The sequence below is a fragment of the Ctenopharyngodon idella genome, chromosome 2 (genome assembly GCF_019924925.1).
Source record: "Ctenopharyngodon idella isolate HZGC_01 chromosome 2, HZGC01, whole genome shotgun sequence".
In the NCBI taxonomy this organism is placed as follows: domain Eukaryota; kingdom Metazoa; phylum Chordata; class Actinopteri; order Cypriniformes; family Xenocyprididae; genus Ctenopharyngodon; species Ctenopharyngodon idella.
This window is the reverse complement of record NC_067221.1, coordinates 12,843,077-12,857,410: the sequence shown is the minus strand read 5'-3', so window position 1 is coordinate 12,857,410 and position 14,334 is coordinate 12,843,077.

The window sequence follows — 14,334 nt, the reverse complement described above, 5'->3', positions numbered from 1 at the left end:
TTTGCAGAACATCACAGTTATATATGTTATGAGAATAGTAAGGCCTGTAGTTAGGGAGTACATGTTATTTAAGGAAAAATAATGATATTTTCAGAATGACAATTCTTTACTTCAAACTTAGTCTGTGGGGTAAAACGCCCCCAGGGCGGATCGCTTCTCGCTATATCATAATTACTATAGTTACCATGTTCTGAACATCACATGCTTTGTTTTTCCATCAAACATAATCTAACTAGGTGGTTGAATAAAAATATTTGGACTTTATGTGTAAAAATTACCTCAAGTTAGCATCAGCTAACTAGTTAGCTAGCCAGTTAGCATCAGCTAACAATATTTTTCAAATAGGCTGATTTTCAGCATGGTTCATTAATAAATATTCATATTTTCCTACTGTTATTTTGGCTTGTCTTTTTACATTTTAAGCTAAAACTTTTTGTACTCTGATTTTCTGTAAATGTATAAAGCAAATTGTTTTGTCAGACTGGGGGCATTTTACCCCACCCTGGGGGGCAAAACGCCCTCTTGGTACAAATTAATTTTGTATTAAAAATCTAATAACATGAAAACTCTGGACATTTTTCACACTTAGTTTATAATGTATGCCATTGTCACTGAAAACTATAACTATTCTAGACACATTTAACTTTTCTTTCACAGAAAAAATACACAATCCTTAAAGGGATAGTTCACCCAAAAATGAAAATTTGATGTTTATCTGCTTACCCCCAGGGCATCCAAGATGTAGGTGACTTTGTTTCTTCAGTAGAACACAAATGATGATTTTTAACTCCAACTCTTGCGGTCTGTCAGTCGTATAATGCATGTCAATGGGAACTCCATCTATAAGAGTCAAAAAAACATGCACAGACAAATCCAAATTAAACCCTGCGGCTCGTGGCGACACATTGATGTCCTAAGACATGAAATGATCAGTTTGTGTGAGAAACCAAACAGTATTTATATCATTTTTTACCTCTACTACACCACTATGTCCAACTGCCTTCAGCATACGGTTGGTGAAGTCTGAAAACGCATTCTGATGACGGAAGTGATCTCTCGCGTGTATATGTCAATGAGTGCGAGCAATCACTTCTGGCATCAGAGTGCATTCAGACCTCACCAACCGGATGCTCAAGGCAGATGGACATAGTGGTGTATTAAAGGTAAAAAAATTATATAAATCTCGCACAAACCGATCGTTTCGTGTCTTAGGACATCAATGTGTCGTCACGAGCCGCAGGGTTTCATTTGGATTTGTCTGTGCGTGTTTTTTTTTTACTCTTATAGATGGAGTTCCCATTGACATGCATTATACGACTGACAGACCGCAACGGTTGGAGTTAAAAATCATTATTTGTGTTCTACTGAAGAAACAAAGTCACCTACATCTTGGATGCCCTGGGGGTAAGCAGATAAACATCAAATTTTCATTTTTGGGTGAACTATCCCTTTAAGGTGGGCGATTTCCCCCACTCTACCCTAAGCTACCAACAAGTAAGATAATGTGATCCAAATGTCAAAATGTATTAGTTTGGCATGGTTGCTTTATAAAATGTGTTTTTATCTCATGTTTGCTTTTGTTAACACTATCTGTTAGGTTTAGTGTAGGTTGTACAAATGCAATAGAGCATAAACCTTTTTTAGCGCCACTCACCTGACATTTAATTTCCGAACTGCGGCAATACATACAACAACCAACATAATAAAACATTGCCAGATTCACGTTCATGTGTTTCAGACAAAACTAAACATGCTTTTAGAGCCATTCACTGGACATTTCACTTTCAGAGTAGCAAAACGTGCAAGATGCAACATAATATAATTTTGCAGAAATGTCGCCACAGGCACGTTTTTCCAGTGAGCCTGGGTTGGTGACTTTATATGGGCGGTAAGGGGATGATGAAATATCAAAAACTATATACAGAGACAAAAAAACTAATAAAAAAGTAAAATTTAATGGGTGGCATAATATTCTCAGATGGCTTCAAATAGCACCATGTCTTAACTCATCACGTACAAGTTTATGAGTCAATAAATTCAATAGAGATTCCGCTGCAAAAACCATTCTGGAATTGTGGAAAGGTGGATTGTGATGTTAACATAATTATTACAAATAATAAATTACTAGTCTGGTAATATACAGCTCACAATCAAATTTTTGTTTGCAGATCTGGAGAGAACAGATGTGGGGGGAAAATGAAGCAATGAAACCTCATCCGTAAAAAGAGCAATCTGTTGTTATTTGCTATTATTAGGCTTACAAAGCAATATGGTCAGCAATCCTGACATAATGAAAACTACCTGACATTTAACTGGGCCTAGCAGACACAATAAGGAAGCTTATGAACTTAGCTGACTAAGCCTGATGTTTACATTTTGAAAATCATTTCAACTGCTGTCATTGTTTTTATCCCTACGGTACATAATTTTTTCACTGTTTTACTGCACACATTTAGATAACACTTTCTACATAGCATGAAGAAATTGTACTTTTTTATTTATATTTTTTAAACACATGCACAAGTAGCGTATAATTCATTTTAAATTTTTTATTATTGTTTTTAAATGATTGATAAGATCATAAATTATATAATACATTCATGCATGCATTTTCATATATTATAAATTATAAATATAAACTTTGTACCTTAAAGTAATCCAATTTTTACAAACCAAATTCCCTTCATTTCAGTTTTACTATTACTTTCCAATTTGTAATTTCTGATTCAAAAATGAGTACTACACTTGGTTTATATTTTCAAAGTGTTACCCAGGTTTACTGTGGATCAACAGGGCTTATTAGAACAATTTGCATCACTTCTTGTCAGTCTCTATGACTGTTATTAAAATTGGGTGAAAGAGTTCTTGTCTTTATATTCTACTCTATAGTCCTCTTTTTGGTTTCTTAATGATATGGCCAACCAGATCTCACGGCAATTCATACATATTTTACGAGATGGCTAATTCGTATGAATTCATACGAATTACCTATGCCTAACCCCGCCCCTAAACCTACCTGTCACTGGGGTTTAGACAAATCATATGAATTTGTAAGTACGAATTGGTCGTGAGATAGTGTTGATATGGCAGGTTAACGATTCCCTGTGTTGCTTCAGAATAAAATCTCAGGATAATATTGCGGACAAAAGTAAGCCAATCAATCTCACAACAACCCCTACAATAATATTCAACAAATGAAAATGTACACTGGTGTTTCACAATCAAATATACTTCTTGTTATAGTGGAAAATAACCAGATCCTATTCTAATACTCTTGAGATTGACATTCAGAGAGGAATTGCAGTGGCTGGGCTCTTTAAACAAACTTTAAACATAAAATTTGATGTGAACTATAAGCGTTATTAGTTCAAAATTAAATATTACCCATTGTTTCTGCTTCCAATACTTGAGTTAATGACTAAGTCCTTAGAACATCCTGGTAACATTGTACACTGTGTGGTCATAGACTTAATGCCGCCATCTTGAGGGTCCATTGGGACTGAGATTTTATTGTTAGTACTCCCCGCAGACCATGCACTGTCTGCCTGAACCTCACACAGGCTCTGTTCTCTGCTAGGATGGTAAGATTCTATTTGCATTCATACTGAGAGAACTTGTTGATTTGAACAGGTTATCCACACACTCCACAAATCTCACAGCCTTTGTAGCTACCTGGTCCCATGTGAGAACAGCTGTGAAACATAATTACATAAAAGGACAAATAATCTGCTATTAAAATGAGCAAAATTCAAGTGGTGTTATTGCTTCTCATTCATCTTTGATGATCGTGATACTTGATATATTCAAGACCTATTTCACAATGTGAATAATATCTGCCAGCATAAATATTACACAAAGAACTTGTATTGAAGATTATAATATTTTTGGCTCATTTTCTCATAATATTTTTTTTTTTTTTTTTTCAAAATATTAAATATTTCATGTTTAAATTAAACTTTGAATGCTATATTTTCAAAGTGACTCTACTGAACCTCACTATAATGTGTGATCTTGTCCCTTAATAGTGGCCTCAGTCTATAGAACCAATTTTCAAGTAATACACTACTTTACAAAAGTTTGGGATTGGATTTAAATGTTTTTGAAATAAGTCTTATGCTCACCAAGGCTTCATTTGATCACAAATACAGTAACATTGTGAAATGTTACTACAATGTAAAGTTATGGTTCTAATTTAAAATATAATTTATTCCTGTGATGGCAAAGCTGAATTTTCAGCATCATTTCTCCTGTTTAAGTGTCACATGACCCTTCGGAAGTCATTCTAATATGCTGATTTGATGCTCGAGAAACATTTCTTATTATTATCAATGTTGAAAACAGTTGTGCTGCTCAATATTTTTGTGGAAACCGTGATACGTTTTTTTCAGGATTCTATTATGAATAGAAAGTTCAAAAGAATAGCATTTATTTGAAACAGGATGTTTCTGTGTCTAAATGTAAAAGTCACTGTTGATCAATTTAATGCATCCTTGCTAAATATGAGTATTAATTTCTCTACAAAAAAGTTTTTGAATGGTAGTGTATTTCTGTTCTAATTTTACTGCAGTTATAAAGTACCAGTAAACAAGCTTTTATAAATACATGCCAAATAGTGTAGCAATGAAACAAAGAAACTAAATTCGACAGTTTAAAACCTTACTGGTGAAACTCATGGCCACAACTGCACAGGAATATAACAACATCCCTATAGCACAAGTAAGAAAATTCCTGCATAATGAATTTACCTGCTGGTAAATATATAAAGACAACTGCTGGAATCTTCATGTTCATGTAAAGGCAGGATGAATTCAGCTGTTGCAGGACTGAAGGCTCTTATGAATGTGTCTTTCAGCAGTGCACTGCAGTGAAGCATCCTTGTTAATGATATGCCAGTGCCAATAATTCCCCAACAACAGTCTTGGTAGACAGTTGGATAATGAGTCGTGCTCTTGCCTTCCACAGTAGAACAGCTGTTAAGCTTCAGCACTTGAACTTCTTGTTTAAGAAACTCTTAAATGGTTCCCTCTTTTCTGGACCACTTTTCTTGTCAAGCCTCGGACAGCAACATCTACACTACAAGAAATAAACTGACAACAGTAACATACGAACAACCAAAAATCACTCTAGTGAAAGGGTGCTCATTACCACCATACTGGTGGTGTATATTTCTCATGCTCTGCTCTGATAGAAGTTGCTTGGCTGGGAGGAATGAAGAAATCCAGGGAGGATTTGCTGCCACTGCATCCTCAGTAGTCTTTAAAAAGACTCATAAATGTGTTGAATTTATTTTGTTATTGAAGGGAGAAACCTTATTATATGTGTTCAAGAGTTGAACGCTTCCTGAAGGAATACTGAAGGAAAACCAGAAGGAATGTGGAGATCATATTAGGCTTGCTAAATGTCAGCTTTTGGAATATCTTATGATTTTGAGATTTAAACTCAGTTTCATTGTTCCCTGAGCCATATGAACTCATCAAAATTAGGTTTATTTCACTCCGTGTGCAGTTTGAAGATAATTTTGGAACGGTTTCTAATAGCTTTGCTTAATTTTAGTTTTAACAGCTAACTAGGTCCGCCTAAATCCAGAGGGATACATTTTGTACTTATTACAATGTGAAGGCAATTAATTGGGCTGTAAAATGCTTTTAATATCTCATGCCCATTTGAAGCAAGGTGGCTTTAAGAGAACGAATGCTCTGTTTGCTCTTACTAAAAACCTATGGAAAAGACTATGTTGTCAGCACAGTTTTGACACCACCTGCGTTTAGTTTGGCCTTGTCCGGGGTTTAACTAATGCTCAAAAGTGCATGGCTGGCAATATTCTCAGGGGAAAGTCACCGTGGCAATAAAGACATGAACCTTTATGGTCACACTGACCTAATTCTTCACACTGAACCAGCTCACTGCCACCACTGTGGAAATCCGATAGCATCATGCTATGTTTGTAGCTCTCGCAGTGATACTGAAAAATCCCTGTATGCACAAGGCAAAATTATAGGTGACTTTATGCAAATCAATTTTTTCTCTAGCGTTTTGAGTTCTTGTCTATTCCGAGTTTCCCTTCTAAATCCACAAAAAAAGCACAGACTGCATAGTGAGTCCAGAGAAAGGATTTACCGCACACTTCCACCTACGACTCAGAAGGTGGTATAGGAAGCTGTCAAAAGAGCAGACCTTTCTCAGAAAAACATTGGATATGGATATGAAAGTCTCCTAGACGGAGAAAATGGGTGCGTACTATGTTAAGACACTTAACTATTATTAGCTAGCACTTCTCTTTCTTCCCTATATATAGGCTCTTGCTCTATATTATGCTAGAGATCTGTGGAAGTCTGTTTCTGCCTCAGACTACAAAATAAAAAAGGCTGTTGTGAGGTGAAGTTGAAAGGGAGATATAAAGTCACATTGTGAGATAAAGCCACAATTATGAGAAATAGTCAATTGCAAAATATAAAGTTACAATTGCAAAAAAGATGTGATTTCAAGAAATAAAGTAGCAATTGTGAGATTTATATTTGCAAAATTGAAAAATAAAGTTGTGTAAATAGTTGTGAAATGACAGCTCTAGCGTAAGTTCTGCAGGGAAGACTAATGTTACGTCACTTATTAGTTTACATCTAACCAATCATTATCTAACACTTGGAGTGTAAAAGATTGGTACTTACACATGTCTGAGTTCACAGATGCTGACGCCAATACAAAGACGCTGAAATACAAAGTCACATTGTGATCATACCCCTGGCGCAATGCAGCGCCAGGTGCGATGCAAGTGTTTTTTGCTAGTTTCAGCCTGACTCAGTTATCATTTTCACATCCTGCGGCACATGGTTTAAATAGCAAATGCATTTGCGCCCATTTGTGCGCCCATGGATGTGCTGGTCTGAAAACAAGGTGAGTTCAAGTGCATTGTTGGCGTGTTGCTATTTAGAGGCAACTGAAATAGCCTGCACCATTGACCAACTGAAACCTGGTCTAAAGTCAATGGCGCAGTATTTTTTTGTTATTTAAGGAGCACGTTAGATAGGCGGGTGCACAACGCTCGTACACTCTGCTTATTACACACACAGGGATGCGCAGCAGCACACAAACATGCCAAATATTAAAAATAAAAGGATTACTATGTAAAAGATTATTATTGTGTGTATAAAGATAAAAATGCTTTGGTGGAATCTAACTTTTCCTGTAGATGGTCTTCTTGCGCACTTTAACCTCACGCACAAGCAGATCCGTTTCCCCACTAGAGAGGCGTTCAGTTTTTCCGCTTGCAAATTCCGCCATCTAAATAGCGAATCCGCCATGGCACAAGCGCAACTGGCTTTTAGACCATGCAGCAGGCGCGCCAACCATTTTTCCCGTCGTTAAACTAGCAAAAGTGGATTTGGACACGGCCTAAGTGCACTTGCGCCGTGTGCTTAGAACGTTAAAATAGGGCCCCTTAAGTCGAAACTGTGAGATATATGTTTGCAATTATGAGAAATATGAGAAATTTTTACTCTGAGGCAGAAACAGGTTTATACATATTGACCACTCTCATATCACTGCATATCACCAGCAAGATCAACACTTTAGCAGCATGTTTCATCAGTTTTCCCCTCAGATTTATTGACATTACTTTATCATGAACAGATTGCACACTTTGAGAGGACAGTGGTTTTGGAGGGAAAGACACACTTTATTACTACAGCATTAATATCCAATCCTGCGCCGGTCCGTGCCAGCCGTGTTTTTCTACCTGGGATCCTTTCCCAGGATTTATGGGATCATTCACACAGAAAATGTGCACCATTAGGTTTTTCACACGCTGCAATTCAATCACGTCCTGAAATCCCCGCGCGGTCACCTCTCCCGGCGTGTGTCATTGTAGGCAGGTATTTCTCCCCACCACTACACCACCCCATACGAGTTAATTCCTTCTCGGACTCCAGCGGGAGAAAATCAGGCCCTGAAAAATCATTACTTTCCATAATCCCTGCCTTCCATACGCCACCACGCTAATGTGTGTATGACAAAAGGAGGGAGGGAATGAGAGCGATGTGCTGGAATAAAAGAAATTGGATTAGAATAAGTCAAGAAAAAGGGAGATCTGTCCCCAAAAATTGAATTCCAGGTTTTAAGTGCCCTTGCCTCGCCAAGGTCTTTCATTCCTCATATTCTAACTTTATTTTCCATCGCGGGGCTTTCCTTCTTTCTTACTATTGACATGGCTAAGAAAAAACGTACCTGTTCCTGCAAAACTGTCGGCTCGCTACTCAGACATTTAGTCACTGGCAGCCTGAAGATTAATGGCGCTCTTGACAGTATGTCTGACTAGAAAACAATCGGGTTTGTATTTACCACATAGCAAATTGATTTACCACAACCAGCTGATGGAAAGTCCTTGTCATTGCATAAAGCTGCATGCAAAAAAGATGTTTTTGCGAAAACGTGAAGAATTTTGACAGCACTCTTGACTGTTTAAACGTGATGAGCATTTAGTTCAACATCCAGGACTACTAGACACACTGCTGGGAATATAAACACATTGCGGTCTCAGGTGTTTACTGAGAGAAATTGAAGCTTAGACTCTGTAATGGTCTTTGGCAAGCTGGGGCCGGTCGCATCGAGGTGGAGATGCAGTTCTGCAGGGGGGGTAAACAGAGAGTACCGATAACCTCGACAAACCAAAGATGCACCTAAGAGAGAGAGGAGGAGAGAGAAAGCTCACAGGTCCAAAAACACACAGCATGACACTGTCTACCAAGCACTTCTCAGAAGCTCTGATTATACCGCAAGCAAAGTGGCCAGAATAGAGTCAGAAATAACAATGGCAATCAAACTGTTCCTGCATGCATGCAGAGTGACTAGGTCTCAGCATTACTGTGACAAGGGCGCAGTGCACTTAATGTAAGTGGTGCTGCTTGGCAATTAAGACAGCAGAATGGAATCTCAGCAAAAGCCGAAGTGGAGAAAATTACGCCCTAAAGTGGTTATGATTCACTCATATATAACTGTCACCATGCCGAACTTTGGCGGCCTCCCTTGTTGTGCCAGATTTTAAGTGGAACATGAGCTGGAGTCAAAGACAGTAATATTTTAGTGGGCATGTTTTCAAAGGTCATCGACCATATGTTGGATGCATCACCATCTCATCGTGTAAACAAAACAAAAAAAATCAACAATGCTTTTTTGGCTCTGTGTCAGTTTTTATGATGCTCATACAACACTATTGATCTGTTTATTGAAGTGTATGACTGCAGAGGAAGTACCTGGTTTCATCAACCCCTTACTTCACACCCGCACTGCCTGTCATGCCCCCCTCTGCTGTATTAGGAAGGGAGTCTAATCATTATCACACAGCAAGTTTTACTTCCCTGCACTTCAGGATCTCAATAACACATCATATCTCACAAACAACCACGAGAGAGAAGAGTGGGAAAAAAGAGCATACAGAGATCGAATGAAGTCATGGTTGGTTTTCTAAAGCACTGTTTGGAACCAGTGCAACAAATGGGATAGGCTTCAAATACTACCGGCTGTTCTTAACTGAAAGAAAGTGTCAAGTGCTAGTTATTATATTTGGTCAGTAGTTACATATAAAAGTTGTATTTGAAATGCGGTGTATGAAAGCAGTTTTATTCTCTGGGCCAGTCACTACACCACTGCATAAGCTTAGTGTATAAATGTTTCACACTTATTGCTTTATGTAAAGCCATATTAAGAGCTGGACAGCTGATGGGAACTGCAATTTCTGAACAGTAAGAATGGGATATGTTAAGAATTTAACAGTTTACACTGACTTTAGTCATTTTACAGGAGATGCAGCATAAACACAATTGGCTGAACTATATATTTAAAAAACAGTATTAAACAAACAAAAAATGTAGAGATATATTTCACAATTTTTTTTTTTTTTTTTTAAATACTACTGATATATTTGTGCATCCCAAACAAAATGTTGTTGTAATATGAACAACCAGACAGAGAACCTGATTTTGCCAGATGCAAGATGTTCCTCGATCAACATCTTTGTTGATCCTAGAACAACATTCCAATCAACCAATCAGATTTGAGGGACAAGTTAACATTTAACATTTAATAATTTAGCAGATGCTTTTATCCAAAGTGACTTACAAATGAAAACAATAGAAGCAATCAAATCAACAAGAGGGCAACAGTATGCAAGTGCTGTGTCAAGTCCCAGTTTTTCTAGCAAAGTGCTTGTAGCAAGGTGTTTTTTAAGTAAATAAAGAAATAGAAAAAGTAAGTGCTAATATTAATGGGTCAATTGTTGACGAAAAAGATGTGTCTTTAGCCATTTTTTAGCCAAGACTCAGCTGCTCGGATTGAGTTAAGCAGGTCATTCCACCATCAGGGAATAGACTGGGAAAAGGTCCATTAGAGTGATTTTGTGCCTCTTTGGGATGGCACCACAAGGCGCCGTTCACTTGCAGAAAGCAAGGGAGGACACATAAGTCTTAAGTAGTGAGTTTAGATATAATGGTGCAGAGCCAGTAGTTGTTTTGTAGGAAAACATCAGAGCCTTGAATCTGATGCAAGCAGCTATTGGCAGCCAGTGCAAACTGATGAAGAAAGGTGTGACGTGCGCTCTCTTCGGCTCGTTAAAGACCACTCTAGCTACTGCATTCTGGATCAGTTGCAGAGGCTTGACAGTACATGCTGGAAGGCGTGCCGAGAGAGAATTACAATAGTCCAGTCTGGACAGAACAAGAGCTTGGATGAGAAGTTGTGTAGAATATTCTGATAGGAAGGGTCTATTCTTCCTAATGTTGTATAAGGCAAATCTGCAGGACCGGGCCGTTGTAGCAATATGGTCTGTGAAGCTTAAACGATCATCTATCATAACTCCAAGGTTCCTGGCTGTCCTGGCTGTATGGTTGACAAACCTATTTGATGGAGAGGTTGTGATGAAATGTTGGGTTGGTCGAGGCCACAAGCAGTTTTGTTGAAGGTGGTGGTCCTTCATCCAGGCAGAAATTTCTGTCAGTCAAGCTGCTATGATCAGATCATCTGGTTGGAATGAGAGGTAGAGTTGAGTGTCATCAGCATAGCAGTGACATTTTTCTGAATGACAGATTCTAGTGATGACATATAGATGGAGAAGAGAAGTGGTCCAAGCACTGAGCCCTGAGGTACCCCAGTAGCAAGATGTTGTGACTTAGACAACTTACCCAAGACACCCTGAAGGACCTACCTGAGAGGCAAGACTTGAACCACTGGAGTGCAGTTCCTGAGATGCATTTTGTCATGAGAGTTGAGATGAGGATCTGGTGTCAAAAGCAGTCAACTGTGTCAAAAGCAGCAGACAAATCCAGCAAGATGAGTACTGATGATTTGGAACCTGCTTTTGCCATTCTCGGGGCTTCAGCAACTGAGAGCAGGGCAGTCTCAGTTGAGTGGCCACTCTTGAAGCCAAACTGGTTGTTGTCCAGGAGGTTGTTCTGTGTGAGAAAGGTAGACAGTTGGTTGAACACAACTCTTTCAAGTGTCTTTGCAATGAATGAGGGATACCGGTCTGTAGTTTTCTAAATGTGCTGGATTTAGAGTGGGTTTCTTAAGCAGTGGGGTTATCCTAGCCTGCTTAAATGCTGTGGGAAATGTTCCAGTGTGAAGAGAAGTGTAAATAATGTGAGTGAGTGCAGGTACAATTGAAGAAATGGCCTGAAGGAGATGAGTGGGGATAGGATCAAGAGGACAGGTAGTAGGGTGATTGGAAAGGATGAGTTCTTTTCAACTTCTGCCTCCAAAAGTGGAGAGAAGGAGGGGAGAATGTGTATGTTTATAGTTAAGTTGTTTTTTGTCAGTATGTGGTGTGGAGAATTGGCCGCTGATGGTTGTTGATTTATTCATGAAGAATGTGGCAAAGTCGTCAGCTGTTAGTGTTGATGTGAGGGGTGAGGAGGGAAAAGAAGAGAAGGTTTTGAAAAGCGTGCAAGAATCAGGAGAATTGTTAATTTTATTGTGTTAGTATGTGGTTTTTACACTATTCAGTCTTCACACAATGAGGTCTTCAGTTTGTCAAGTTTAGGCTTACAACTATGGTTAGGTGCATCTACATCAGTGTTATTCACCTATCATTTCTAGGGCTGCCTCCAAATTGTCAACTAATCATTAGTAAACTAGAAGAGGCTTAGTTGACCAAAAATTTCATTAGTCGGTTAGTCACAGAAGAAAAAGAAAAAAACTCATGGCGAAGTCACGCAATCCGTGAGGGACAGATCATTAATTACAGTATGTCGGGCAGGAAATCCAAACGTTCATATATCATCAATCGACCTCAACATGTACTTACATTTGAAACATGTAAGTAGTAGCAACTTTACATGGCTGCTCACTCTAACGTTAATCTAGATAAATGTGTGCTATTATTAGGCGCAGATCCAAGTGTTTGTGTGGAGTGTGGAGGCTGAAAACAGAGGAAACAACTTAAAATACTCTGTCATTTTTGGTCATACAGATAAGAGTATTACATCATTCGAAAATGTAAAGGGTCTACTTTTATTTTTTGTAAACTCACAATAACAAGAAAACGTTGTGCCTTTGTGAAATAAAGAAAACAAACTGGAATGCGCTTTCTGCCGTCTCGGTCTCTGTGAACTTGAACACGTCAAAAAAATAAACCGAAACTCAGTGTATACTTGCCTTACAGACATGAAAAATATATCTATAGAAAGCTTGAAATGTCAAGCGATTGTCAACCAATTCAAATGGAAAACAAATATTATCAGATTATGTAATACCTATGAAATGTGAATATAGGCGCGTCCACTACTGCGGAGATGATGAGTCAGCTTTGTCGACTTAATCTCTGCAGCCAAAAACACAGAAAACATTATCAATAAATTATTAAAATGTTTAGACAGTCTCCTCACTGTTTTTTCACGACACATTCATAATCATTACTTTTGCAGGTGCGCTGTAGCAAGCTTTATGTGTGCGCTAGAGCGCTGATTAGGCTATGTATTATATATAGGCAATTAAAGACTCATTATTATGATTTATATGGCTTATTAATATACACGTGCGATTAGTCAACCAATCGCTTAAATGAACGACTACTAGTCGACTAGAAAAATCTTTAATCGAGGGCAGCCCTAATCATTTCCCTCTGATTTTAGGGATAACTTATGGGTGGGGTTAGGTTTAGGGGTAGGGATATGGTTAGGATTACATTTTCGGACAGGAATGTTGTTCCAGGATCAACAAAATATGTTGACCCAGGAATGCGTCTAACTCAGCAAAATCAGTACGTGCAGATAGGCTACTCTAATTGAAATTGGTTGTAAGCTGTTTGTTCGCTATGAGAATCATTTGTTCAGAATCGGGTGACGAAAACTATAGCTACATTTTGACTCACAGGGTCCCTACGCGGTGTTGTTCCCTATTTACTGACCACAGGCTCTCTGTTGAAGTTGATGTGTTAATTTGGAATACCCTAAAATGTAATTAGACATGTCCCATCTGAATCGAAGGAAGAATGCAAAAACGTAATTCGGTTCATTTAAAAACTAACTCTAACTCTTACTAACTTAATTATTATTTGACTAATGAAATTATGAAGAAAAAAAAAAACTCTAGGTAAGACTTTTTGTCTAAGGATAAGAATAGTTAAAATGTCATAAAAGGTATGCAGCTCAAATATATATTTAGTTTTTATTTCTATTATGAAAGCTCAGTGGTGTGCTAATTCTTTTCATTCAGGTATAAAGAAATATTGAATGTCTCTCATTCTCATCTGGACACAGAAGAAAAGATACAGTATGTCTTAGCTACCATTGTGATAATACTCTCGCCGTCTTTGTGGTTGGTCGACAGACCGGTCAGTTTGCTCAAAGGACTGAATTTGTGGATCATTACCCAGAGTGACCCGAACAGCCAGAGAAAGACCATGTCAAGAGATGTGATGATTGTTCCATTGGACTGTGACCTGCAGCCCAAAATGAAATTTGATATTTGACAGTCATGTATGCCTCTGTGTCGTACAATATGTTCAGCATTACTGCGTTTTGTGAGAACTGTCTCTTACTTCTGTATTTCTGAGAAGTACATCTAATATCAGTGGGACATAACCATGAATAAGTTCTTGAATAATTCTAACAATTTTTCTGAGAGATGTTGAATATTCAATGAAAGCTCTGTAGTTCATATCTAATTAATGCATTTGAACCTCATCTCAAGTTCTGTGTTTGATCTTATGCCATTTTGTAAATCGGGCTCCTCCGGAGATGTGCTTGCATGCTTGCTGAGTGCATGACTTGATAGTTCTCTCTAAGGTAGACATGAAAATGATCACATGCTTACCATCGCAGAATGAGGTATGTTCTTTTTTATTTAATT